At 48.0% G+C, this 26635-nt stretch overlaps 2 protein-coding genes across 3 annotated transcripts in view; one reads left to right on the top strand and one right to left on the bottom strand.

The window, feature by feature from the left end:
• LOC146182134 (uncharacterized) overlaps nucleotides 1-26163 on the bottom strand; it is a 75193-nt gene extending 49030 nt beyond the window's left edge. The window contains exon 1 of one of the 2 annotated variants that reach the window (XM_084577142.1): nucleotides 25884-26163. The gene's annotated coding sequence lies outside the window, so the exon portion shown is untranslated. The remainder of the gene's footprint in view (nucleotides 1-25883) is intronic. The other variant, XM_084577143.1, reaches the window with a different exon arrangement.
• LOC146182133 (uncharacterized) overlaps nucleotides 1-26635 on the top strand; it is a 319458-nt gene that overhangs the window by 261643 nt on the left and 31180 nt on the right. The gene's annotated exons all lie outside the window — the stretch shown is intronic.

Here is a 26635-nt window from a genome sequence, read left to right as displayed (position 1 = left end):
TTTCTTCGGAGTTTAATTGTCTGAAAAATCCTCTGGAAGGAAACGACAACTCGGTGCTGCATATTTTTTTAACACACAATTATCAATTAAATTTTCGCACTAGAACAAAGACACTAAATTTATTTTTTTTCGGGGAAGGGGGGGGGGGGGGGGACATTTCTCATGTAGCTGGACATCGACGCAAAACACTGACTCTTCACATTTATCCATGTTGGTGTGGAAATGCTTGCTGATGCATCTTATCCCAACGTTGAGGTTCTAGTGCACATACATGTTTCTTTTTTTTTTTTTTTTTTTAATGTGAACTCGCGGAAACGGTCTGCGCAGCATACTATTTGTATTTCCGAACTGTAACCAGTATCGTTCGCATATGCAAACGAGAGGGGGAAATCATAGTAGCTGATTTTCTAGTCTTTATACTTTATATCAGCGATTCGTCGATATAAAGACCTTAACACTATGCTGACTCCCAAACATCTGCTTTAGACAAAATACGGCTCGGTGTTTGATGTTCGGCGCATTCAGAAGATCAAGGAGGACACCACCTGAGGAGACGATTTCCCGTCAATAAAGATGTTTTTAGAGCTACTCACAACGTCGAAAAGCAAGGCGCCCGTGTGCTGTGCGATGTCAGTGCACGTTAAAAACCCCAGGTGGTCGAAATTTCCGGAGTCCTCCACTGCGGCGTCTCTCATAGCCTGAGTTGCTTTGGGACGTTAAACCCACAAACCAAACCAAACCACAACGTCGCGGGAATGTCTGCCTGTCAAGGACATCCAATCAAATGCGTCTGCGATGCGAGCATCAATTAGATCCCCTCTCGGAGAATCCTGGCGATTCGTCTCCCAACACGAGGGTTTTGTTCACAATGAAGACATGTCCAGGTGGTTCCTATGAATGGTGGAAAAGGAGTAGCCGCAGCCGCTGTGAAACCTCTCCTACTGTCCATGAAAGCAAACAAACAAAAAAAGACGTCTTCATTGCGGTGACGTGTGAACGAGACTCCTGTGCTGGGATCCGAACTAGTGTTTACTGTTTCAATTATATCCCCCCACCCCCTCCCTCTCCCCTTCGCCCAGACGTGACTCCATCACTTTCAAAATTGATACCGTCTCTCAAAGTGAGGGTATCTACCATTGGTGGCTGAATACGGATGAAATGACGAAATGTCCATGGGCGGGGTATGCAATGCGTATGCAAGATAAGTGATGCCCCTGCAGAACAGCAGAGTGGGTTCCAAGCGGGCAACAGATAGTCAGGTGGGAGGCTGAGATTAGACGAGTTTGCGAGGATAAAACGGGCGCAGGTGGCATATAACGGAGCTGATGGAGGAGTAGATATCCCTATCCTGCAATTTGACGTAGATAGGCTGATTATTATTGCTATTGTTGTTATTTTTAATAAAGAATGATTAATTGATTATCACTGCAATGACAATGACCGCCGCCGCAGCACCGCGTAAGCGGTATGATGGAATAGGAAGAGAGAGTCAATGATGACTGCAGTTGTATGCTGTCATCGTGTATTCGTGCCTTTTATAGCTACCGGAAAGAATCTAGGAGGGTCCAGCCGTGTGTACTTCCTACCAGGGGAAAGCAGCCGTGCGTCCCGCCACAACCGGGTACCAGAACACAGTGTGTACCGCACGCGTGGCATAAAGCGAAAAACCAAAGTGCGTACGAACTTGTATACGTACACGTGTGCACAAAGATATGTATATTGTGGTGATTTCGACGGAATGAAAGCAGGGCGCTTGAACTGATCCGACATGGCGACGTTACGGAGGCTTGCCTTTCGAGTCAGCGCATGTCAAGCGTGCCTAAAAATTTAGCGAAAAACTCACGCCTGTTCGTCAGGACTCCGCAATCGCACCCTTGTGTAATCCGCTGAGTCCCGTCTCTGTACTGTGTGAATGAAGAGCGCTTTAGAAGCAATTTGAGATCTGTGACATCTGCGACGAAGACTCCTGCACAATGGCGTCGTTTTTAGGGGAATCCCTCGACGTGTTCATTTTTGTTCACGGGAAAAGCGACTCAAGCTATGAGGAATGCCGCAGTGGAAGGTTCCGGAAATTTCGACCACCTTGAGTACTTTAACGTGCATTTACATCGCACAGTACTTGGACGCCTTGCATTGCCGGGATTGGAACCGCGTCCGTGGGATCACTATTAGGGCGCCGTAATCATGAACCACCGCGAACAGGAGCAGATATAGTAAGGTAGAGTAAAATGTGTTAAGTACCGATCGGGCGAATATGAGTAATTACTCCCTTTTTACTCTTCTAAGCAAGAACATGTGACAAAACTAGAGTCGTAAAACCCAGTGGCTGTGATGCTGCTTGTGGAGATAAAGTGAAAAGTAGCTGACAAAGCTTCTGCCTTGTTTTTAGGCGAGAATTAATTTTGTTAACATTAAATATAAACATAATTTCTCATCTTATTTACAGAACGAGAGAAAAAAAAATTCGCTTCTTAAAAAAACACTCCCACCACGGAGCTTTCGCTCACACTTTGTTGAGGGGGGAAAAAAATGGATGGAAGGCGCGTCTTATGTGTAAGGTCGATATAATGCATTTATGTTCCTCCGATTCTAATTGACTGACAGGCACTTGCTCTCTTTAGTGCATGATTGCAGTGACAGCATGCGAGGTCATGGGTGTACGATAAACGAAATGGGACTGAAATAGAATCGGAATGAAATCATATCACTAAGAAGAATTATGTTCGCATTTGAAATGTTTACGTTGGTCACGTACGTGTGCGCAGCAATTTTTGTTGAACATATATCGCTTCGTTATTACATAGGTGCTCCTGGTTCGACGGGATCAGGTTTTATGGGCTCACTGCACGACTTTCTGCACTAGCATGGTCCTGCAAGCGCTGTAGTACAGCGCGGAGATTTGCTCGCGAAACGACGCCTAGCCCCTTTTCTATCTCGCTGTAGCCCTCCTAATATATTTTTTGAAAAGAAGCACAGGCAGTAAATATGACGGCGAACAGTTCATGCAACGGAAGGAATGACGTGTTTTCCTTGCTACTTACTGCCAGAGGAATTGAATTCACCGGTCAACGTGAAGAACCGGTCTGTGCTGGTCACGGGTGTACGCCAGGGACATGTGTGCATGTGAACGTAGTGTTGTACATGGCTGTGCAAATTCTGTCCCTTCTCTGTTATTGCTTTCCCTCCTGTCTGTGGTATTGCCTGCCTATCTTCTCCCTTCTCATTTGCTCCAACCGCAACTCGCACGCTTTTTTTTTTTTTTCTACCAACACTTCGGCACCGCCACGGGCATCCGGTCTCGTCTTTTTACCGGACATGATACACGACATCGGAAAAACGCCGTCACAGAAGAAAAACAAAATATCGGGCCGAGTTGCCAATGCTTAATGAGGTGTTTGGCAATACTTGCGGCGTGCATTTTTCCCTGTTCTTGGCTGTGAAAACCAAAAAACAAAACACTCTACATTGACAAAGATTTTCGGGGTTTAAAAATGTTAACCTCGACTGTTAACATTTGGAACACTCCTCTACAGCACCTCCATGCTGCTCGTGCATGATTTTTTTGTTTACCATCGATTGCGTACTGACTGCTTCGGCTACACCGCGTTGTCACTGTCCAATGTTCGCGCGGGACCTTTTCAGTACACAATGGACAGTTCGGTGATTTGACGAACGTTTCATTTTTAGTCGTACTGCGTACACTCGCCTTCAGCAGACACGCGCGCAATGGAACGAGCACTGTCCACTAGAATTAAGTTCATTGACCATCTCATCGGAATGCCAGACTCTCCAACGTGTCAGCAGTGCGGGTAAGTAGAAACAATTGCGCACACACTTTTTGACTGCCCTCAATCTGAACGTGAGCGTGCCTTCCTGGCTGCTACACTCCGCCACTTAAACTCTCGCCCTCTTACACAAGCTAAGATTCTGGGCCTTTGGGCGACACCTTCAGAGGGAAGGACGGCAGTAAGGTGCTCCTTAAGTTTTTAAGGGTCTCGGGGTTGAGTTCAAGACCTTAAGTGTACGCTCTCTACCCCTTTCCTCTTTCTTTTTCACCCTTTGTTCCCCTCCCCACGTGTAGGGTAGCCTACTGGGTATCGCCTGGTTAACCTCCCTGCCTTTCTATTCTGTTCTCTCTCTCTCTCTCTCTCTCTCTCTCTCTCTCTCACACACACACACACACACACACACACACACACACACACACACACACACACACACACACACACACACACACACACACACACACACACACACACACAATTACTATATTGACATCATAGATTGGAATTACGTTTACAAAGATCAAGTCTACGTACTCTACGAGAGCACCTTTCAAGCACCTGACGGCGCACTATATACTAGCGTGCACAGCAATCCAATTTCCGCTTCCAATTTCTGAACCTTGCAGCACTGACGGCAGAAGCCTTATCACGTACACTCTTTGTGAGGAGGCCGGCTCACCGTGTTAGTCTCCACGCCAAGACTGCAACGTCACATTGTTTAGATGGTTTCCGGATTGTTCGGAAATCAAAGAGGGAGTGGGGTGCTTGTATTTCCTCACTGCAGTGCGTGTTCATTTCAGTTCCTCACAAACTGTCTTTTCAAGTTCAAGAGGTTTGCACGTCCTCAAGGGCCTATCCGATCCGATGACCTTTAGGCTAGAGAAACAAGGAACACAGCAGCGTGGGGTACAATACGCAGATAAATCTTGAGTCTACAGCCCCACTTCAAAGGCTGTGCTTGCTTTCCACACAAGGACTGATAAAACGAACTGTTTCACCATTGTACACTATTTTCACGGGGTAGGGTGTGCCACGTCAGTAGAAATGTTTGAAAACTGGTTAGCGAGCGCTTCAATTCACCCACTTTTATTTTACCTACTGCACTTACCAGCGAGAGACACGGCACCCATTACAGCGCATAATGAACTAAAAAGAATAGTTACAGCGGTGCAAAAAAAAAAAAAGGAAAACAACACTCGCTTTACTAAACAAGATGAACTCCTTCGGAAGTCACAACTGAAATTGCCATACCGGCTTGATACATCGTATCTATCCTGTCATAAAAAAAAAAAGTAAATGACAGAAAAATTGTCAGGACGCGGTTACCTGTTTTAACATGAATGGCATAACCTTGGCTCGCAAAGAAATTCAGGTTATTGCATTTAATGTATTTGATAGTTGATTATTTTCGGGTATCAGCAATGACTATTTAATCACTAAAATGCATTGGCATGTGTTGCATGTCAATAATTAATTAATCCTCTGTTTTGAAAGATGTGGTTCGGCGACTGCTTTTGGTGTAGGTAGCGAGTCTTAACTTCAGTGGGTGCTGAGTGTCATTGATGGAATCTGCGCTGTTTGCATAAACCTTGAAGTTCCTCATCTTAATAATGGGAGATTATCGGTAGAACTACTTGATCTTGACGAGATAAGTACAACTCTGGAACTGACCGATATGATGATATGGTGTCGCCGAAATCAAAACGCGTCGATGTAACTACGAGGTCTGACGACTTTTTACTGCGGACCAACGTCCGGCCAGTTGCCACTGTACTCCCGGATAACTTTTTCTGGCTATGCAGCAAAGCTACAGAGCCGAAACGCATCAGCTCAGCTGCAAAGCAGAATATACTCCCTTCGCGAATTTCGCAGATATTGCAACGTAACGTTACACAGAAGGCGCTCTGGCACTCTGACACCGAAGAACACCAACAGCCAGTCAGGGCAGCACGAAAGCGGAGCACTGTTTCGCTTCGTCGTCTTCTCCGAATCGCCGGTTCAAATCTTCGTCGTCTATGAATGGCATGTGTCATTGCCCCCCTTCTTGGCAGCATCGCCTCGATGCTGCAAATGCTGCGTGATGCGATGAGCTGTGTTATGCTATGTTGGCGTGGGATACCACAACACAAAACGGGGCACCATCAGTCTCAAGAATAGTCAGCGGGGCGATCGTGGTAGGGTTTCATCCGGACGACGTGTACAACATCAGTGAACTTGCGTCGTCTGCGGCTTGAGGGATCTTGGGTCGCGGATTCAACTTCGTAAGTAACGTCGCTGAGGCGGCGTAGGACACGATATGGGCCGAAGTACCGGCGCAGCAATTTTTCAGACAGCCCACGATGACGAACGGGCGTCCAAATCCATACATAGTCTCCAGGCTCGTAGGCAGCGAAGCGCCGTCCCTTGTTGTAACGGTCAGCGTCTAGTTGCTGTTGTAGGTATATGCGCTGCCTTGCCAGCTGCCGTGCTTCTTCCGCACGCTGGGTAAAACTAGCGATGTTCAGGTCAAGCTCATCTTCGTCGTCGGTGTATACGGGCAGCATTGTATCCAGTGGAGTGGTCACTCGACGGCCGAAGACAAGCTCGAAGGGTGTGAGCCGCGTCGTCTCCTGAAGTGCCGTATTATATGCGAACGTGGCATATGGGAGGATTTGATCCCAGGTCTTATGCTCTATATCCACGTACATAGACAGCATGTCGGCCAGAGTTCTGTTTAGCCGTTCCACCAAGCCATTAGTTTGTGGGTGGTATGCCGTGGCCCGTCTATGGCTAGTGTGTGTAAGGTTCAGTACAGCCTTAGTCAGGCGGGCCGTAAAAGCTGCCCCGCGATCGGTAATGATAACAGCCGGAGCGCCATGACGCAACACGATGTCGTGGACAAAAAACTCTGCGACTTCGGTGGCAGTTCCATTTGTGAGCGACGCGGTCTCAGCATATCGGGTTAAGTAGTCTGTCGCGACAACAATCCAACGCTTTCCATTACTTGACTTCGGGAAAGGACCAAGAAGATCCATCCCCACTTGTTGGAAAGGAGTTTTCGGTGGAGCGATCGGCTGAAGAAATCCAGCTGGTTTCACGGGTGGAGTCTTTCGGCGTTGACAATCACGGCAGGTTTTTACGTAAGATCGCACTGAAGGTAATAATTTCGGCCAATAGTATTTCTCCCGAATTCTTGCAAGCGTACGACTAACTCCCAAGTGGCCGGAGGACGGTTCGTCGTGACAAGCGCTTAAGATGTCAGGCCGTAGGTGCGTAGGCACTACGAGTAGAAATGTCTCTTTCGATCTTTCAAAATTGCGCTTGTAGAGAACTCCACTTCGTAAAGCGTATGACTGCAAGCCACGACGAAAAACAAGCGGTACTCTACCACCGTGTCCCTCCAGATAATCGATGAGCGGCGCCAGCTCCGGGTCCTTGCGTTGAAGGTCAGCCATATATGATTGGGTAATGGCCCCAATAAAGGGAAAATCATCGGCGTTTTCCACTGCAGTGGAGTCCAATGGCGCGCGTGACAAACAATCCGCATCTTGGTGTTTATGTCCCGACTTATACACAACAGTGACGTCATACTCTTGAAGACGGAGGCTCCAACGAGCTAAGCGTCCAGATGGGTCTTTAAGGCTTGCCAGCCAGCACAAGGAATGATGGTCGCTGACAATACGGAAGGGTCGTCCATACAAATATGGTCGAAACTTGCTGATGGCCCAGATTACCGCAAGGCACTCCTTCTCTGTTGTCGAATAGTTCGCCTCTGATCGTGAGAGTGTTCGGCTCGCGTAGGCGATAACCCGTTCTATTCCGCCTTGCCACTGAATGAGTATCGCGCCGAGGCCAACGTTACTGGCATCAGTATGTACGTCGGTTGCGGCGTCTTCATCGAAATGGGCGAGTATTGGGGGTCTGTGTAGGCGGCTTCTAAGCTCCTGGAAGGCTTGTTCTTGATCGTCTCCCCACATGAAGGGTATGCCTTCTCTGGTTAGTGCTGTCAGTGGTTCAGTTATCTTAGAAAAATCTTGGACGAAGCGTCGGTAGTATGAACAAAGACCTAGAAATCGTCGAAGTGCCTTTTTGTCGGTGGGGCGTGGAAAATTTGACACTGCGGTAGTCTTCTCGGGATCAGGGAGAACGCCCTGTGCACTGACAACATGGCCGAGAAAGCGTAGTTCCTTGAAAGCAAAGTGGCATTTCTCAGGCTTGATCGTTAGTTGCGCGTCTTTGAGTGCTTGAAGCACGATGCGCAACCGGTCCAAGTGTTGCTCGAAAGTAGGCGAGAAAATAACGACATCATCTAAGTACACCAAGCACGACTGCCACTTCAGACCTGATAAAACCGTGTCCATCATACGTTGGAACGTGGCCGGTGCAGAGCAAAGACCAAACGGAAGCACCTTAAACTCGTATAGGCCGTCGGGCGTCACAAATGCAGTCTTCTCTCGGTCTCTCTGATCCACCTCAATTTGCCAGTATCCGCTTTTGAGGTCTAATGAGGAGAAGTACCTGGCGTCGCGTAGTCGGTCGAGGGCATCATCAATCCTGGGCAGCGGATAGACGTCCTTTTTAGTCACGTTATTTAACTTTCGGTAATCGACACAGAATCTCAAGGTGCCATCTTTCTTTTTGACAAGGACCACTGGCGATGCCCATGGGCTCGTCGAAGGCTGGATCACGTCGTCCGCGAGCATTTCATCCACTTGCATTTTAATGGCGTCACGTTCTTTAGGAGAAACCCGGTACGGGCGCTGGCGTACCGGTAACGTGGTCTCATCGGTGATGATTCGGTGCTTGGCGACAGGAGTACGACCAACCTTAGAGCCTGTGGCGAAGCAGTCTGCGAAATCGCTCAGAAGAGCCGAAAGAAGATTCCTCTGATCGGGCCTCAAGTCGGGGTTAATTTTAACGGTCTGCAGAGCATGACAAGGTGCGGCCTCCTCTTTAGGGTTCGCTCCGGTGGTGCATAAATGAGGCAAGGCAGTAACATCGTGAAGGACGGCAACAGCCGTGTCCTTGGCGAGATGCCGCATCTCCTTAGCAAAATTTGTCAGGAGGACAGTAGCACAACTGTTCTGGAGTTGTACGAGTCCTCGAGCAACGGCCAATTCCTTCTCGAGTAGTAGCGGAAGGTGCCCATCCGCGATGCCCTCGTAATCGTGGAATAAGTCATGCTTTACAAGAACCAACACACTAGAACGTGCCGGAACCCTCACGTCATCGTCGACTATACGCAAAACGTTCAGACCCGGATCTTCGTTTTCAATGCGCGCCACGGCTCGTTTCGTCGAAAAGGAAACACGCGCTTCTTTCAGGTCAATGACAGCGCCGTTGGTCTGCAGAAAGTCTAGTCCAAGGATCAAGTCTTTCGAACACTCAGGAAGCACGATAAATTCTCCGACATACACAAAACCACGGATGCCGACCCGCGCTGTGCACTTGCCTGCAGGTTCGATCAAGTGGCTTCCCGCCGTGCGAATTTTCGGGCCGGACCAATGTGTCAAAACTTTCTTCAATTCTCGGGCGAGACCACGGCTCATTACTGAATAATCGGCACCAGTGTCGAGTAACGCGGTGACATCCACTCCATCAATCGTTACACATAAATCGGAGGTAGTATGCCGGATGCTGTCGCTACCTGACACAGGCGAAATCTCGTCGGGTCGGCCTGACGATGACGGAGGATCTTCACATTTCCCGACATCAGCGACCCTGCCTCCGAAGGCCGCTGGTATTAGTTTTCCCGGCTAGGGCTGGGAGAGGAGCGGCGTCGGGAAGAGTGGGGACTTGTCGAGCGGTAGCTCGTCGGGGACGTAGACCGACGCTCTTGGTAACCGGACGTTACGGGATACTGTCGCGCTGCAAGGTCGCTTGCAATCTCAGTAGGCCGTTCGTCATTCCGAGGGTGGAGTTCATCCGAGGCGAAACCCCGCATGTTGACGCGGCGGTACGGGCACGCCCGGTAAAGGTGACTGGCTTCCCCGCAATGATAGCACAGGGGGCGACGGTCCCGGGGCCGCCATACTTGACGGGGTCGCTGGTAGATTGGCGGAGGGGAGTAGTGAGGCCCCATGCGGCTCCATGCGAGTCCCTCCATGCGAGGACCCTGCGGCTCCATTGCTGGAGCTGCGGCGTTGATACTATGATCCGGCGGGGGAGCCCTACGTAAGACGGACGCGTAGGTGGGTCTCGCGTCGATCGTCTGGTGGGGAACGCGTTGCTGGGGAACGTCAGCAACTTGCTGAGCTGCCATACGCACCTCGTCCCGGACGACTTCAGCCAGTGAAGGAAAAGCTGTGTTGCAAGGCATCCGGAGCGCTTGCAGTTCCTCCCGCACGACAGAACGGATGAGATTTCGTAGTGCGTCCATGTCGCTGCCGATATGCACAGGAGGTGCGTCGGACCCAATCATATTCACGTCACGGTTGTACTGACGGGCTCGGTGTTGCAGCGTTGTCTCCATAGTCGCTGCCTCGCTGAGAAACTCCGCCACAGTGCGCGGTGGACTGCGCACCAGTCCCGCGAAAAGTTCTTGTTTAACGCCCCGCATCAGGTGACGCAGTTTCTTATCTTCAGGCATTTGTGGGTCTGCACGCTTGAAAAGGCGTGTCATGTCCTCAAAGAACATACGCACGCTCTCGTTCGGGCGCTGATTGCGTGAGTGTAGCGCAGCTTCTGCTCGCTCCCGGCGATCGGCGCTAGGAAAGGTGGCTTTGAAATCACGACAGAAGGCTGCCCAGGGTGGGAAGGCAGCCTCATGGTTTTCAAACCATGTCCGTGCAGACTCTTCAAGGGCGAAGTACACGTTGTGGAGCTTGCGCTCATCAGTCCACCCGTTGTAACGAGCAACTCGCTCGTAGTTCTCAAGCCAGTCCTCGGCATCCTCGAACACGTCGCCATGAAAGGAGGGGGGTGTTCGCGGCTGATGACACAGGATGTGGGTGGGAAGCCTGCTCTCAGATGTCATTGCAGCAGGTTCGACGGCCGTCTGAGGATGCGTCGTCCTGGTAGCAGCCGGAAGGGGTCCGAATTCAGGGGGCTCTCCACGTAGGCGGCGGCCGAGGCGTTGATGTACGGGGGTAAGCTCCGTATTGGCAGGTTGATTCTGCAGGACTGGATCGATACCCAGCACCTCCACCAGATTTGTAATGTAACGTTACACAGAAGGCGCTCTGGCACTCTGACACCGAAGAACACCAACAGCCAGTCAGGGCAGCACGAAAGCGGAGCACTGTTTCGCTTCGTCGTCTTCTCCGAATCGCCGATTCAAATCTTCGTCGTCTATGAATGGCATGTGTCAATATTGCTCTGGAATATCACCATCATCATCATCAGCCTGACAATACCCACTGCAGGGCGAAGGCATCTCCCATATTTCTCCACTTAAAGCGGTTCTGTGCTAGCTGCATCCACTTGACCCCTGCGAACTTCTTAGCCTCATCCGCCCACCTAACTTTTTGCCGCACCCTGCTACGCTTTCCTTCCCTTGGAATCCAGTTTGTCACCCTAAGCGACTATCGGTTATCTTCTCTTCGCACTACATGTCCTGCCCATGCCCATTTCTTCTTCTTAATTTCCACTAGAATGTCAGTAACTTGAGTTATTTCTCTGACCCACTCTGCACGCTTCCTATCTCTTAATGTTACCCCTACCATTTTTCGTTCCATAGCCCTTTGGGTTGTCCTCAACTTAAGTAGAACTCTCTTGGTTAGCCTCCACGTTTCAGCGCCATAGGTGAGTACAGGTAAGATGCAACTGTTCCTGAAAGATTGACATTATTATTATATCACGGTTGTACTGCAAGACAAGCGTGTACGTTAATGCAGTGCATTTTAAAATCACTACAGTACGCCCAACAAACGTGATGGCTGCCCTATCTGTCCAGAATCTCCCGAAGAGTACGTCGGCTGCTTCTGGTACGCCTAGCCGCCGGTTTTGCACGCTTTTGCATGCGCTTGTTTCGGCAACATACGCTGCGCGTGTGATATTCATTAACCACAAATTTACGCTCACTTAGCTCTTAATTATTCTACAGAAAATTATTTCTGCATCGCCGGCGGCTCGAAAACTATAATTTCAAGCAAAGGTGGAACTGAAACCATAACTGAGGCCAGTTGTGTCAGAACTATACATGGTGTAGTAACACCGTGACGGAAGCTCCACCCTCGTAGACTTGGCTACATAGCCAGAAAAAGCTATCTGGGAGTATAGTGCTCGACACCACGATGATGTTAAAGCCGATATTCACAGCTTAAATGATATTTTTGCATGCGATATAACAATTGCAGAACTCAGATACCTGGTCGCTCGTCTAACGCGCTCGTTTCACCCCGAATGAGCAAATTAGAGGTCCTTCAGCAAAAGGTATTTAAGCACAAGCAGGAACAGCGTATGGATAGCAGCTACTGCTCAGGTCCGTACAAAAAGATGCGTAACAAATATGTGGCAGTTATACGCGAACGGAAACAAAGGGTACCATGCAAACCTAATTGAGCATACAGCCGATACCTCTGTAAAAGAAACTGCGGATGTGCTATTATTTAATCACGCGACAGCAAACTTTACTTGATGCCGCCAATAAAAAACACTGCAGCCAGATTTAATACTTATTTTACTTGCGCTGGATTTTTTTCAGTTGCAAATTTAAGTAACCAAGCCCCACCCGAAAAATATTTCTTCCTATTTACGGCAGGTTCTGCCAACGTCATCGATTGGGACAATTTAACTTTGAATCCTGGAACCTTCATTTTGATTTAAAGTTTTAAGTGGGCCGCTTAACGTTGCGTTTACCTGTTACCCCCAAAGACTTAACCTTTGACAAGGAAACAAGCGTAACCAATGCAAACAAAAGCTCTCGCTCTGTTGTATCTATAGGTTTGTAGGAGAGTTAAACCTCCATAATTTTTTTGTTGGACCGCATCAAACTTGACGGAACACATTTTAGCTTGGGAACTACGGATAGTTGTAAGGCTGCATGGATGGATAAAATACTAGTACGCTTGTTAAAAGAAAACACAGGTGTTATGGGCATTATACTATTACTCCCCGTTCTGAATATCTATTAGGTTTACAAGACGGAAGTTCGAGTTCCTTTCAACTTACTCTAATGGGACAGTCACAGCAGCTCTGTCACAATTTTTATGTCAGCGAAATCAAATTTTGCAGTATTTAGTGACTTTATTGTTTTTGTCCGGCAGTTTAAACACGAATTTATTGGTGAGATATTTGGATTCGTAGTTGAGTTTTTTATATAGTTTTTTTCATTGCTGTGATTAAAACTTTTCCCCCTCCACGTATACGGAGAAAACGACGAAAACCACGACTATGGACGCATATTCCGCGATTTCTAGCGCGCGTTGCGCTCTAGCAACAACCGAAATAAAAGCTATATAAGCGTTGGTCGGAGGCGTTGTTTCGTTTGCACCAGCCGTAGATCTCGTTCCCGAGCTCAGCGACAAAATCCTCACGGAGGACGTCAGTGTGCAGTTCAGCGACCTCGGCACCCGCATTGCGTGCAATGCATTTTAGAGCTCAGGCGCCTGGACTAGCAGGATATCAAGAATGCCCGACCGCCGACGAAGCGACAGTGTGCGTTGTTAAATGGAAGCAAGGAGTGAATCATCCGTTGTGGCAGAAAATAAGAAAGAACACCAACACGTTACCTGTTTTGCGCAGATGTGACAAGTTCTTTCATTTCCTTCGCTCTTATATATCTTACTATCAAGAAATCGCGCTCCCCTTCGTTCAACGCCTCCTTAGACGCTTACACCTTAACTGGCTTACTCGAAGGGCGCACGTGCAGCTGAAGCACGTGGGTGTGCTAAGTGCATAGCTGTGATTGAAAAACGCCTCAACCAAAAATTGCTGGAACAAAACCAGCCATTTGTGGAGCTGCCAGGCGCAAGTTTTAATTGTTGGTACCTCAAAGGCCCGCTAGGGGCGTTACTTCAGGGGTTTTCTTTGCCTTTCAGCATTTAGACTGTGTTTTTGCCGTATTCGCAAGATAAAAGTTCGCCATGCCGTTTTAAAACAAAACTTACTTAACAATTCGGATATGCAACCATAAAGCCGATTGTACTTGCGGGAAAGGATTGTGGAGGCGATACCTATATTTCTGTCATTGCTCTTTTCTGCCTTATAAGAGATTTTTTTTTTTTTTTTCAGTAAGAGTGGATGTTTTGTGGTTATGAGCTGGAATACGTTCGATTAAAGCTAGTTTCGTATTTTCACGATGTATGAACGCCAATAGATATCCAATAGATATGATAAAAAAGTGCAAGTCATCACCGATCGGTATGAATGCAGGCGAATCTAGGGGTCTTGGTCTGGAGCCCTTGCTTTTCGTTTTGGTTTTTTTTTTTTTTTCACTACTCAAGCGTTCCCTAAGCTTTTAAAAGAATGCTAATTTACGCAATACATGCCATATTGCGTAAATAATTACTCTAATAATTACACTAAATCACGAGGCGGAAACAGTCTAAACCTAATTAAATTGAGGCTCATCGAGCATCTCAGAGGAGGAGGAGGAGGAGGAGGAGGAGGAGGAGGAGGAGGAGGAGGAGGAGGAGGAGGAGGAGGAGGAGGAGGAGGAGGAGGAGGAGGAGGAGGAGGAGGAGGAGGAAGAAGATGAAAAGGAAAGGCAGGGAGGTTAACCAGTAAAAGCAACCGGTTTACTACCCTGCAATGGGGGAAGGGGATGAGCGGATATAAAAGTTGTGAGAGAGGGATAGTTGAAGTTAATACAGTCACATAACAGACATTGGCTAACGAGCTGGTACTTTTCAGGAAACAAATTATTCATCAAGTTATGCACTTCAAATTCTTAGCAGGCGCGTGAACGTCAGCCTCAATAAGTTGGAATCATTATGAAGCGGTGAAAACACGGATACAAAGAACACGAAACACAAGGGACATTCAACACAAAATGATTCCAGCAAGAAGTTACCAACTAGCCCAACTTAAAGTTTTAACTCAATAACGTTTTTCGACACAAATTCATCGCATATTTGTTTTGAAGCAGAATGACCTCACGCTCGCAAGACGTCAGGTCTTGCAGCCACCCCAGCCAACGCGTACGAGCAGTAACTTTGTTTCCTCCTACAGCTACTCATGCGAACAGACAAATGGAGGCTTCCTTTGCCGCGAGCGCCGAAGTTACCGTTTTCCGGAATCGCAGTGTCGTGTCAGGAAACTCGCCCCGCTCAGTCCACCCCCGGATCAGTCGTCGATTCAGTAGGATACAAATTAAATAATAATAATAATAATAATAATAATAATAATAATAATAATAATAATAATAATAATAATAATAATAATAATAATAATAATAATAATAATCAGTTCAGTTCAGGCGTTCAGTCGTGTCCGACTCTTCGTGACCCTATGGATCATGTCACGCCACGCTTTCCGGTCTCTCACTATCTTCTTAACATCACATAGCTTCATCTGCAATGCCTCGAGAATGCCATCTAACCATCGCGTTCGCTGCCTACCCCTTCTCCGGCGACCCTCAACCTTTCCCAACATCAAATCTTTCTCCAGCGACTCCTCTCTTCTCATCAGATGACCAAAGTAGCTGAGCTTTAACTTTAGAATTTGACCCTCCAATGAGCAGTCAGGGTTTATGGTCGACAATATCGACTGATTTGATCTTCTGGCAGTCCAAGGAACTCTTAAGAGTCTTCGCCAGCACCACAATTCAAACGCGTCAATTCTTCGGCGGTCAGCCTTTTTCACAGTCCAACTCTCGCATCCATACATCACAACTGGAAAGACCATAGCACGGGTTATACGGATCTTGGTTGGCAGACTAATGTCTCTGCTCTTTACTAGGCGGTCAAGGCTAACCATTGCTCTCTTTCCCAGAAGCAGGCGTCTCCTAATTTCATGGCTGCAGTCTCCTTCCGAGGTAATCTTGGAGCCCAAGAGAAGAAAATCTGTCACAGCTTCCACTTCTTGTCCCTTGATGCTCCAGGACTTGATAGGGCAAGACGCCATGATCTTCGTCTTTTTAATGTTCAGTTTAAGCCCAAACTTCTCACTCTCTTCTTGTACGCGCATCAGAAGTCTCTTGAGATCCAATTCACTTTCTGCCATTAAAGTGGTATCATCCGCATATCTAAGGTTGTTGATGCGTTTTCCAGCCATCTTCACTCCAGCTGAAGACTCGTCCAGACAGGCCTTCCTCATGATGCACTCTGCATATAGGTTAAATAGGCAGGGCGACAGTATGCAGCCTTGCCTCACCCCTTTCTCAATCGGAAACCAATCAGTAAGACCATGCCCAGTTCTGACTGTGGCCTCTTGCCCTTCATAAAGGTTCCTGAGGAGACAGATGAGGTGAATTGGAACTCCCATCTCTTGGAGAGCTTGTCACAATCTGCTGTGATCTACGCAGTCAAACGCTTTCGCATAATCAATAAAGCAGAAGTAAATGGGTTTCTGGAACTCTCTTGCTTTTTCCATGATCCAGCGAAGGTTGGCAATTTGGTCTCTAGTTCCTCTGCCCTTGCGAAACCCAGCTTGCACGTCCGGAAGCTCCCGATCCACATACTGCTGCAGCCTACCTTGCAGGATTTTTAACATCACCTTGCTAGCATGCGAAATAAGCGCGATCGTGCGGTAGTTGGTACAATCTTTGGCACTGCCTTTCTTTGGAATGGGGATGTAAACTGACCTCCTCCAATTTTGTGGCCACTGCAGGGTTGTCCAAATCTTTTGACATAATGTATGCAGTGTGTTAACAGCGTCGTGGTTGAGGTTTTGAAGCAACTCAGCTGGAATACCATCAATTCCGCTAGCTTTGTTCTTAGCAAGGCTGGCTAAGGCCCATTCAACTTCACTCTTCAGGATGCCCGGCTCGAGATCAGTAATCACAACCGTCCTATGTTGGGTTTGCACATCCGGATCCTTCTTGTACAGTTCTTCTGTGTATTCCTGCCACCTCTTCTTTATCTCTGAGGCTTCAGTGAGGTCCTTGCCTCGTTTGTCCTTTATCACGCCCAGCTTAGCACAGAAGCTTCCTTTGATATCTTTGATTGTCTTATACAGAGCTCTTGTGTTCCTTAATTGGCTGTTGTCCTCAACTGCTTGACACTGTATGTTCAAGAAGGCATTCTTATCTCTCCTTGCTATTTTCTGAAAATCCGCATTGAGAACCTTGTATCTTTCTCTTTCCCCCATACCTTTTGCCATCCTCCTTTCCTCAGCTATTTGCAAAGCCTCTTCAGATAACCAGTTTGCTTTTTTGCATTTCTTTTGCTTTGGAACTACCTTAGTAGCAACTTCTTGTATTATATCACGAACATCAGTCCACATCTCTTCGGGCTCTTTGTCTTCTAGATCTAATTCTTGAAATCGATTGCTCACTTCCACAGCATATTCTAATGGAATCTGATCCAGATCATACCTGAAAGGCCTTCTAGTTTTCTGCGTTTTCCTCAATCGAAGCTTAATTTTGGCAACAAGAAGCTGATGATCGGTGCCACAATCGGCCCCAGGCCTTGTTTTTACTGCTTGTATAGCGCTTCTCCATCTCTGCCGGCAAATAATATAATCGATCTGATTCCTGTACAGACCGTCCGGTGAAATCCATGTGTACAGGCGCCTCTTGTGCTGTTGAAAATGAGTATTCGCTATGGTCAGGTTGTTTTCTTGACAGAACTCTACTAGCCTCTGCCCAGCTTCATTTGGCTCACCAAGACCGAACTTGCCTGTAATTCCGGATATTTCTTCACTCCCGACCTTAGCATTCCAGTCTCCTATGAGAAAAACGACGTCTGATGATGGGGTGCGGTCTAAAAGGCATTGTAGGTCCGCATAAAATCTCTCAACGTCAGCTTCTTCAGCAGCAGTGGTCGGTGCATAGACTTGGATAACTGTTATGTTGAAAGGGTGACCTTGGATCCGAAGTGAAATCATTCGGTCGTTTTTGGGGTTGTACCCTAGCACTGATTTGCCCATTCTTCTGTTTACTATGAGAGCGACCCCATTCCTTCTCTTGGATTCGTGCCCACAATAAAAGACATAATGGTCGCCGGAGTTAAATTCTCTCATTCCGGTCCACTTGAGCTCGCTGATACCCAAGATATCAATGTTCAATCTGTCCATTTCTCGCCTGACGATATCCAGTTTACCTTGCGTCATAGATCTTACATTCCATGTTGCTATGTGATATATCTCCTTGCAACATCGGACTTTCCGGTCGCTTCCCGACACATCCACAACTGAGCGTCCTTTTGGCTTTAGCCCAGCCGCTTCATTCGTCCTGGAGCTCCTAGGAATCGCCCTTTGTTCATCCCCAGTAACATGTGGGACGCCTTCCAACCTGGGGGGCTCATTTTCCGGCGCCATATCGATAATGGTATTGTGACTGGCCATAGGGTTTTCTTGGCAGGAAATACTGGAGTGGGTTGGCATTACCTTCTCCAGTGAATCACATTTTGTCAGAACTCTCTGCCGTGACCTGTCTATCTTGGGTGGCCCTACACAGCAGAGCTCACGACTTCATCGAGTTTCGCAAGCCCCTCCGCCACGACAAGGCAGTGATCCATGAAGGGGAATAATAATAATAATCAATCTTTATTTAATGTGCGCAGGAACAACCATATGGTCTTAGTGCTGCAGCACAAATAAAAAAAAGAAACAAAAATGAAAATGCACAAATATGTTTACACACACAGAGAGAACACAAAAGAAGAAATAAATAATACATGAAATGAAACTGAGACGAAAAGTATAATAATAATAATAATAATAATAATAATAATAATAATAATAATAATAATAATAATAATAATAATAATAATAATAATGATGATGATGATGATGATGATGATAAACAGCAGAACTTTGCTAACTATTTTGCTAACTATGGTCCAAGGTACCCGGCTTGTGTGCTGCTCCGCTGAAGAGAGTAAGCGTAATCAGTCTCTCTCTCTCTCTCTCTATATATATATATATATGGCTGCACCGAATGAGACCAGACACATTGATATTCTTGAGCTCATAATTTGGTCTGATGGTAGCTGTCTTGCTTAGGTAACACGGTGATTTTTTATCAGCGGACTACTGTCTGTCGCGGAGGAATTTTGTGTGATGGTTACTGCAGACTGGAGTTGCATCCGACTGCATACGGGGGGAGCAGATTTTCTTGAGCTGGGGAAATCTGCCGTGCTTTTCAAAAGTCATGAGGATAACGGTGATGATAATGGCTAGTAAGTGCTATTACTCTGAAAGAACATCACGATGTAATTTAAATTTAATGACGTTAAATTTGTAGTAGTTAACATAATTTAGTTCAATGTTGACAACCTCAGTGACTGATGAACGGTAGGGACAGCCTAATTAAGCAAGATAATTACTTTCACGCTTCTACTCTTCGTGCTTAGCAACCACAGCGTACGGACACACCCACATATTTGTGCGTTCACTGGGGTCCAGCAGCCGCTACTGGGGTCGAACTGCCGACCTCGTGCTTAGCTATCGAACGCCTGTAGTAAGCTGCCAGAAATGGTGGAGCGGTTGGTATCTATTAGTTACGAGTACTACTTTTTCCACGGGCCTGTTGAGCGAAAGTTTAAGTTGAGATACGTATGCGTTCCTCTTTCGCAATTGCACGCGCACGTTGCGCTTGCAGCGGTGTTGTGCTGCTACAAGAAATAAAAAAAAAAAATGAAGAAGAGCACCAAGCTGGCAGCCGCCGAACAACAGAAAGCTGACTAGAAGCCAGAAGTGAAACTTTGAAATACCCGTACCAACATTGCACGTCCTTTGCTTGACGAAGCGCACCCCTCATCCGGCCACCTCATAGATAAAATAAACCGAGTGCCTGGATACAGATTTAGAAGAACTGTCACGAGCCCGGCTGCAATCGAGTCACCGGCCGTACGAGAAGAGATTTATCGAGCACTTGTGCTCCTGCGTGACAATATCGAAGCCCGCAACCCTTTCAACGAAGGTCGCAAGGTGCGGCTGGATGCTGATAGTGGAATCCCTTTCTGTTCCCATGACTAACCCCCCCCCCCCCCCTCCCCGTAATCAAGAGAAGTGTTATTGTCTTCTCGGAAAAAAGTAACAGTGTCTAGGGAGGCAGCGGCAGCACGGCGAGATTGCGTGATGAAATTTTTGCGGACGGGCTTGGCCAGGTCAGCGCCTGCCAGGTTTGACGCTGGTGGACAGATACAACGAACAAGTGCTTATCTCGCTGACCGCTCTAAATAAAGAGAACCAGAGGAGCAAGTGAAATAACTACCATCCGGTTCCAAGTTATTGTTTTCGGCCGAAACTTGCATCAGCGGGACAACAGCAGTGACTAAAGGCGTGCAAATCACACGCTCACTACAATGTTATCAGCGATTGGGACGCTTTTTTCATGGGAGTGCAGCCTGGCGACTTAGTATAGAGAAAGTCCTGTATTACTGCAGCCCTGTAATGAATATGTGTGTGTACTTTGCCAACTTCCGAGACTTGGGATTTGGAACATGTTGCATACTGAAGGACGTGCAGCGCATATTCTACGGATTCCAATTGCTCGGGTGGGCGAGCCGCTGCTCAAACCTTGACAAATGTGCGAGGCCGATTAAGTTTTTCAGCTCAATACAGCGACACCGGCCACGTTGTTGCAGGCTGCGAATACGAAAAGCTCGGAAACGACGCTACGTTCTTTGCTTTCTTTTTATACGATACCAACAGAGACAATAATTAGAGAGTAATTACTCCGTGACATTCACCCAAGCGCAGCCACATGGCTACAAAGGAAAGCTCTACGGCTGAGCTAACCAGGAAGGTTCCGGGTTCGATTCCTGGACCAGGACGAATTTTTCTTTGAAACTTCTGAGAAAGCTGTATAGCTTTCCTTTGTAGCCGTATGCTGCGCTTGGGTGGATGTCAATGAGTATAATCACTCCCTTATTACAAATCTACTCCACCTTGGGGCATTTTTCTAAACATTCAACCAGCCCCGGAGAGAGTTGAGGCGTCTTCCCGATTGTGTGTCGATGTTGCAATCGGTGATCGTGGGTCCGCAACAGTCACCGGAGTGAGGGACTGACTGAGTTCGAATCTGCTCGAATTCTAGCATAGACCTGTTAGTCGGAACTTGTGCCAGCCATTTGATGGCAGCCGAGCCATCGACCAACAAAAAAAAAAGGGAGGGGCCACAATACTTTCGATCAAAATTGCGGTTGGGCTAGCTGGTTCATATTTGGCACATAAAAAAAGACCAGCTCGAAAAAACGGGAACAAAGGAACACAAAATGATAGGACGGGCGTTTTCAGCGCCTGTCCTGTCGTGTTCCTTTGTCCCCGTTTTTTCTCACTGGTCTTTTTTATGTACCAAGCGGGACACACCTGTTGCAGGAAGAATCCGAATCTGAGCTAGTTGTTTCATGGTTGCGAAAACAACAGCCAACAAGACACCAACACACTGAAAGTAGACGCAACACAACGGGCACGAAAGCCTTATACTATGCCCCATCTCCTTGGAACACGGCGCCGGCAGTGTCCAGAAAAAGTCCGCCTCGAAAAATCGACATGCCGCTGTAGCGACAGTCGCGTAGTCGCAGCGGTCCTATAGATAGTCTCTGCACTACACTACTAAAAATGCCCCTTAATCCATCTCTCAAGCAGCCGTCATCTTCGTAATCGATCGCAGACTTTCGCATCCACAGACCGTAAGCAGTCTTATTCGCCCTCTTTAACGTTTGTGCCTAATTGGCTGTTCTCGGATTATGGTTATATCCATGCGGAGCGGCTGTGTAATCGTAGTGCTGCACGTAATAAGCAATTAGGTGTCCCCCCATAGGGGTAATTATTTCCTGTGAGACATGGGCACACCAGTTTCGCCTCGGATGGGATTCAGACTTCACGTATTTTCTTTTTTTTTTTTTTCGTTGCATGATGAAGACCGGGTGGCAACCAATATGGCGTTAGATGGCATGCAAATCTGCACAACGTCCGAATCAATAGCGGATGTCAAAAAGCAAGCCCGCACCACGGTTACCACTGGACAAAGCGAGATTCAGCAAAGCTGGTATTAAGCTTTAACTCACTCTAAGTGCGGCTCCCGTGAATGAAGAAGTTGGCACTTGACTTCGGATACCAAAGCCTGTCGAAGCTATCCAGCGAACACGAACCAGCCCCGAATGTCATTTCAAGATGACTGATGGCTCTGCGCGCCATGCGAGGCCAGGTGCAGACATCTATATTTATTGACAGGCACCGCGGGCGGTGCGACCATCTTGCTCTGGCCCCAAGCTTAGCAGTCCCACCTGGCTGCACTTGTCCTTTTTTAGCCTGTGTAGTTGTTGCGCCCATCTGCAGTATACATTATATCTTAAACTGTGGTCCGGACACATCGTTTCGTCGAAGTTCTTGATTCTTTATTTCTATGCCCTTATTTTTGACACATATGTAGACGAGTTCATTGATTCGAAAGGCAGAGGGCTTGGCTGGAAAGACGGATGTCTGGCTAGCTGCTCTGCGCTGGGCATGCGCCTCCTCTGTGAGCTTCTCGTCCGCTGCCGTAATGACGGTTGACATGTTGTTTTGTTTTTGTTTTTTCAAGAGTGAGAGGTGGATGGTTTATAGCACTAGGAAGAGATAACGATTCCTGCCTCACCCTTCTATATACAAAATGAGCTGCCAAAGTTGAATTGCTTAACATGTCAACGAATCAGTGCCTGGACATACACTGCGCAAAGAACAAAGCATTTACTAATGTTCATTAATTATTTCATCCTCCTCATAACCCCCCCCCCCCCCCCCTTTCCCCTGTTGTTATCACTTTCGCGTTTCATCCTGAAGTGTTACTTCTAAGCTGGTCAGATTACCGTGCGCTCGCTCTTTTTACGGGCTCAAGCGGCCTTCACTCAAGTTCTTCCTCCTCCTTTTCCACAGACGTGGAGCATCACAAAATTATAATTGTTCATGGAATTGACTAGGGAGGCCTGCAAGTGGCCTCCGCCTACGATATGCGGCCCAACTTGACCGGAATCGTCGTGCTGCCCGTGAAAACGTACCCGCGGATCGCAGCGTACGTTCCGACATGCCTCTTTATAAATATATGGTTACACCCTCACCTGCTTCGACAGCAGGCGTTTCCTGAAAGCGGCGCGGCAGTGCTCACTAACCGAAGCTGGTGTGGTATATCCGCACTACTTTTGCTCCCGACCACGTACATCACGCGGTGAACAGCGCGAACGGTGAACCTGAGCGAAGGTGACGTTCGCTCGCACTGTTTATCCCCTCCGCCCCCATTCTTTCTGAGTCATCTCGCGCGGAGACTCCGCGGCCCGCGAGCCCTGCCTGATTTATGAGTTCCCCCTCTAGCCAATCAGTGCTCGCCACGCGGTGAAGGCCCAGGGAAAGATGTGCTCAAACAAGTTAAAAACATGACTGTTGCACCGGGCGTAAAAAAAGGAACCCTCCCAGTCAAAACATGGATGGAAGAAAAGGGCCTTTTTGTACCTTGGAGCTCAAACTGTCTACTATGTAGGAAACCTGAAACAGTTGAGCACGTGTTCCTGGATTGTTGGGATGCGGTGTTTTACTGGGATGTGTTACAAAGGACACTTAAAAAAGACCTGCCATTGACGCCACGTGGAATTCGGTACTTGACAACAGTTAATGATGATTTTCAGTATGACCTCATCATGCTATTGGGCCTTCACAGTATTTGGAGGAGTAGGATGGCTTATAGACACTGTGATGTCGATGCAAGATCTGTATGAGATTATTTTGTTGAACAAGTGCATAAACTAAAAGAAATTTTGAAGCAGCAAGACGCTGCGGAGGAGGTCTTGAGTCTGATGGACGAACTTGTGGTAATGAAAGTCCTTTAGACACGGTTGTCAGCCAAGGGGCATGGCAACCACGATCTTTTACTGATGTATTTGTACCAATTCATGCAATAAAGAAAAAAAATGCCGGGGTGGCGCAGTGGTTACGGCGCTCGACTGCTGTTCCCAAGGAAGCGGGATCGAATCCCGGCGCCCGCGTGCTGGGCGATGTCAGTGCACATTAAAGAACCCCAGGTGGTCGAAATTTCTGGAGTCCTCCACTACGGCGTCTCTCACAGCCTGAGTCGCCTTGGGACGTTAAGCCCCACAAACCAAACCAGGCAGTGCTCTGCAGATCGACCGAATATCTCTAGGTGTTATTTAACAGTTTTCCATTATTTCGTAATTTGACATCACTGCTGCTACAAATACCAGGAACGTTAACTGAGTACTCGACGCGGTGCTAGCGGTTTGGTAGTCCTGGCAGTCGGTAGCGAGTATGCTGGGAACGGACTGCGCCTCAGCCCCCCTTAGAGTAGTCGCCAATCAGATGTCAGTCGCGGCATAGCGGAGTCAATCGCTGTCTTCTTTCTATCATTTGCCAAAGCTTCTCAGCAGTTTTGTAAGTCCAGGCGCAGAGGCACGCCTGCCTAGGGGTAGGCCTGGAATATTATCGCTTAGGCTTCTCCGTGTCTCCGAAAACAGCAGTTACCTATCATACACTGCGTTCCTACGATTGCCTTGTCATGTGCTCATGAGCGTGCAGTGTATGCTGCGAAAGCCCACGTGTAGACGGTAATGTATCGCGGAGCATAGTCTTGCACGCCGCCTTACTAGGTCAGGTGGCTGATGGATTCAAAATTTTGGACGCAGACTGCGTGGTGGAGCCGAAACTACGAAAAATTTGTTTCCAACAAAGTGCAGCAGCGTAAAGACGACCAGCACATAAGCGCATTCAAAATGCCGAGCAGAACAGAGAGTAGAAGTGAGCGGTTCAGCAGAGTACCCTCATTTTTAGGCATTCTTGAAGCGATAGGGACACTCCGCCCGCCTCGTCATGTCGGCGCCATCGACGCCTGGCGTCTGGTTGGTTGCGCTGGGATAGACTGCAGTGCATGGTCAAAGAGAATGAGGAAATGAAGATAACCCCCCCCCCCCCCCCCCCCCCCCCTTAGAGCAGACGACAGCTTAGACTTGTCCGAACCGAATGATGCAGCTAGTCTGCGCAGCGGCGACCAAGTTGCTGCTAGCTGATGGCAGCGTTCGTGCTTGTATGTATGCTTGTCTGCACCCTGCGGGGGGCGTATACGGGGACACTAGATGGGAATTAATGTAACAGCCCTCAGAAATATATGTTGTTAACCGTCACCACGGAAAAGGAGTCCTACGGCAATTTGTTATGTTGCATGCCGTGACATCGCATTTACTGGTTGACCACGTCGTCAGCTCGACTACTGCATGTGGCTGACCGTCTCAAGCGAGTGTCGCGTATCGGCTGGAGCAGCGTCCCCTGTGTCTTTTCTTTCTCAGGAAACAAATTAGCTTTAATTCGCATGAAATGCACTGAACTTACACATGCAAGAACGCACGGCTTAATAAGTGTCAGAGAACCAAGAACAGTTTGCACAGAGGAACTACCAGCAATAAGAAATCAACAAGATCGCAGAAAACGTTTCGAATAAAGACACCTTATCTGACGTGCGAACGGTATCGATGAGCAACTCCTCCCGCGCTTTTCCCCAACAACCGGACTCTTCGAAACGATCGTTTTAGAATGCCCAGTTATGAATTAGAAAAGTCCGTGCTCAAATAAGAAGCCCAGGTTCGAAATAAACAAGAAAACATCCGCAATAAGAGCCTCGTATTATCGGCTGGTGGACAAAAGGTGACGGATGTTAAAAGTGGCGCCAATTTAACCAAATCGCGGTAACTAAACAAGTGTTTAGCTGTTAAGAGCTGCCACACCCCAAAACGGACTTGCCTAAGTTAATAGACATTTTGCGAGACTTGGCCATTGCCGTCCGCGACAGCATTCCTCTGTGCCGCCGTGCGCAGACAGCAAGCTTTTTTTTTTAATCAGCAGCTGACCGTCACCGTTCAGAGCGAGTGGCTTCCCGCACGAGGCAAGTGACGGGAGGGACTCTAGACAGCGCTTCGCATTTTCTGGCTCTGTACAATCGCCGCGCCAGTAGCGGTGGTGTAGGCTTACAGGAACTTATGCTGGAATTTACATATCACATGTTTTCACCCTAGCTTACAACTAGTTCAGCTTCTAATTTCTTGTCAATAATCTCGCTCGCATTACGCTAGCGCAACGTATGCACAAGCTTACCACTTTTGGAGAACGCAAACGCCGCCCGTTGAGAAATGTGCTGCCGGCGTTGTTGCTGGGCCGTTGCTGTTACGGCACGCGGAACCCCACCGAGACACTGGCTGAAGGTTCCTTGCTTCGTCGACCTCTGCGTCTCTGGACCACAGAGAGGTCTCGGCGATAGCGTCCTATCAACGGCAGTCAAGGAGAGGGTGTACTCGAGGAAAGAAGGTTGATCTGGCGACGTTGCCCTCGCCGCTTCGTGCATAGAAGCGACGGGCTTGCTCCATGCCCTCACTCCCTCGCCAATCCAAGGCGGGCGTGTGCGAGATGGGCAGCTTCCCGCCTCCTCAGCACCACCGTATTTTCCCACCGTGCGTGTGTAAGAGAGGATGTCTCGCGTCTCGGAGCATATCGCGTGGCAACTATTGCCGCTCGCTTTCATTCCGAAACTTTCCCGCATTTTTTTTTCTTAATTTCTCCGTCGCGCCGTCTCTCCTCTCTCCTTTTGTTTTGCACCTCTTCAAAAGTGCCCAGTCAAGCGTCGCACAGTCGGACTCGGAAGCGGTCGCGAACTCACCCCCTTATCTCTCTCTCTCTCTCCCTCCCTCCCTGTGTGTGTGTGTGTGTGTGTGCGTGTGTGTGTGTGTGTGTGTGTGTGTGTGTGTGTGTGTGTGTGTGTGTGTGTGTGTGTGTGTGTGTGTGTGTGTGTGTGTGTGTGTGTGTGTGTGTGTGTGTGTGTGTGTGTGTGTGTGTGTGTGTGTGTGTGTGTG

This window comes from Amblyomma maculatum, chromosome 8 (genome assembly GCF_055883805.1).
Source record: "Amblyomma maculatum isolate TAMU_Amacu chromosome 8, ASM5588380v1, whole genome shotgun sequence".
Taxonomy (NCBI): Eukaryota; Metazoa; Arthropoda; class Arachnida; order Ixodida; family Ixodidae; genus Amblyomma; species Amblyomma maculatum.
The sequence above is the reverse complement of the archived record's forward strand: the minus strand, read 5'-3'. Positions and strand labels throughout refer to the sequence as shown.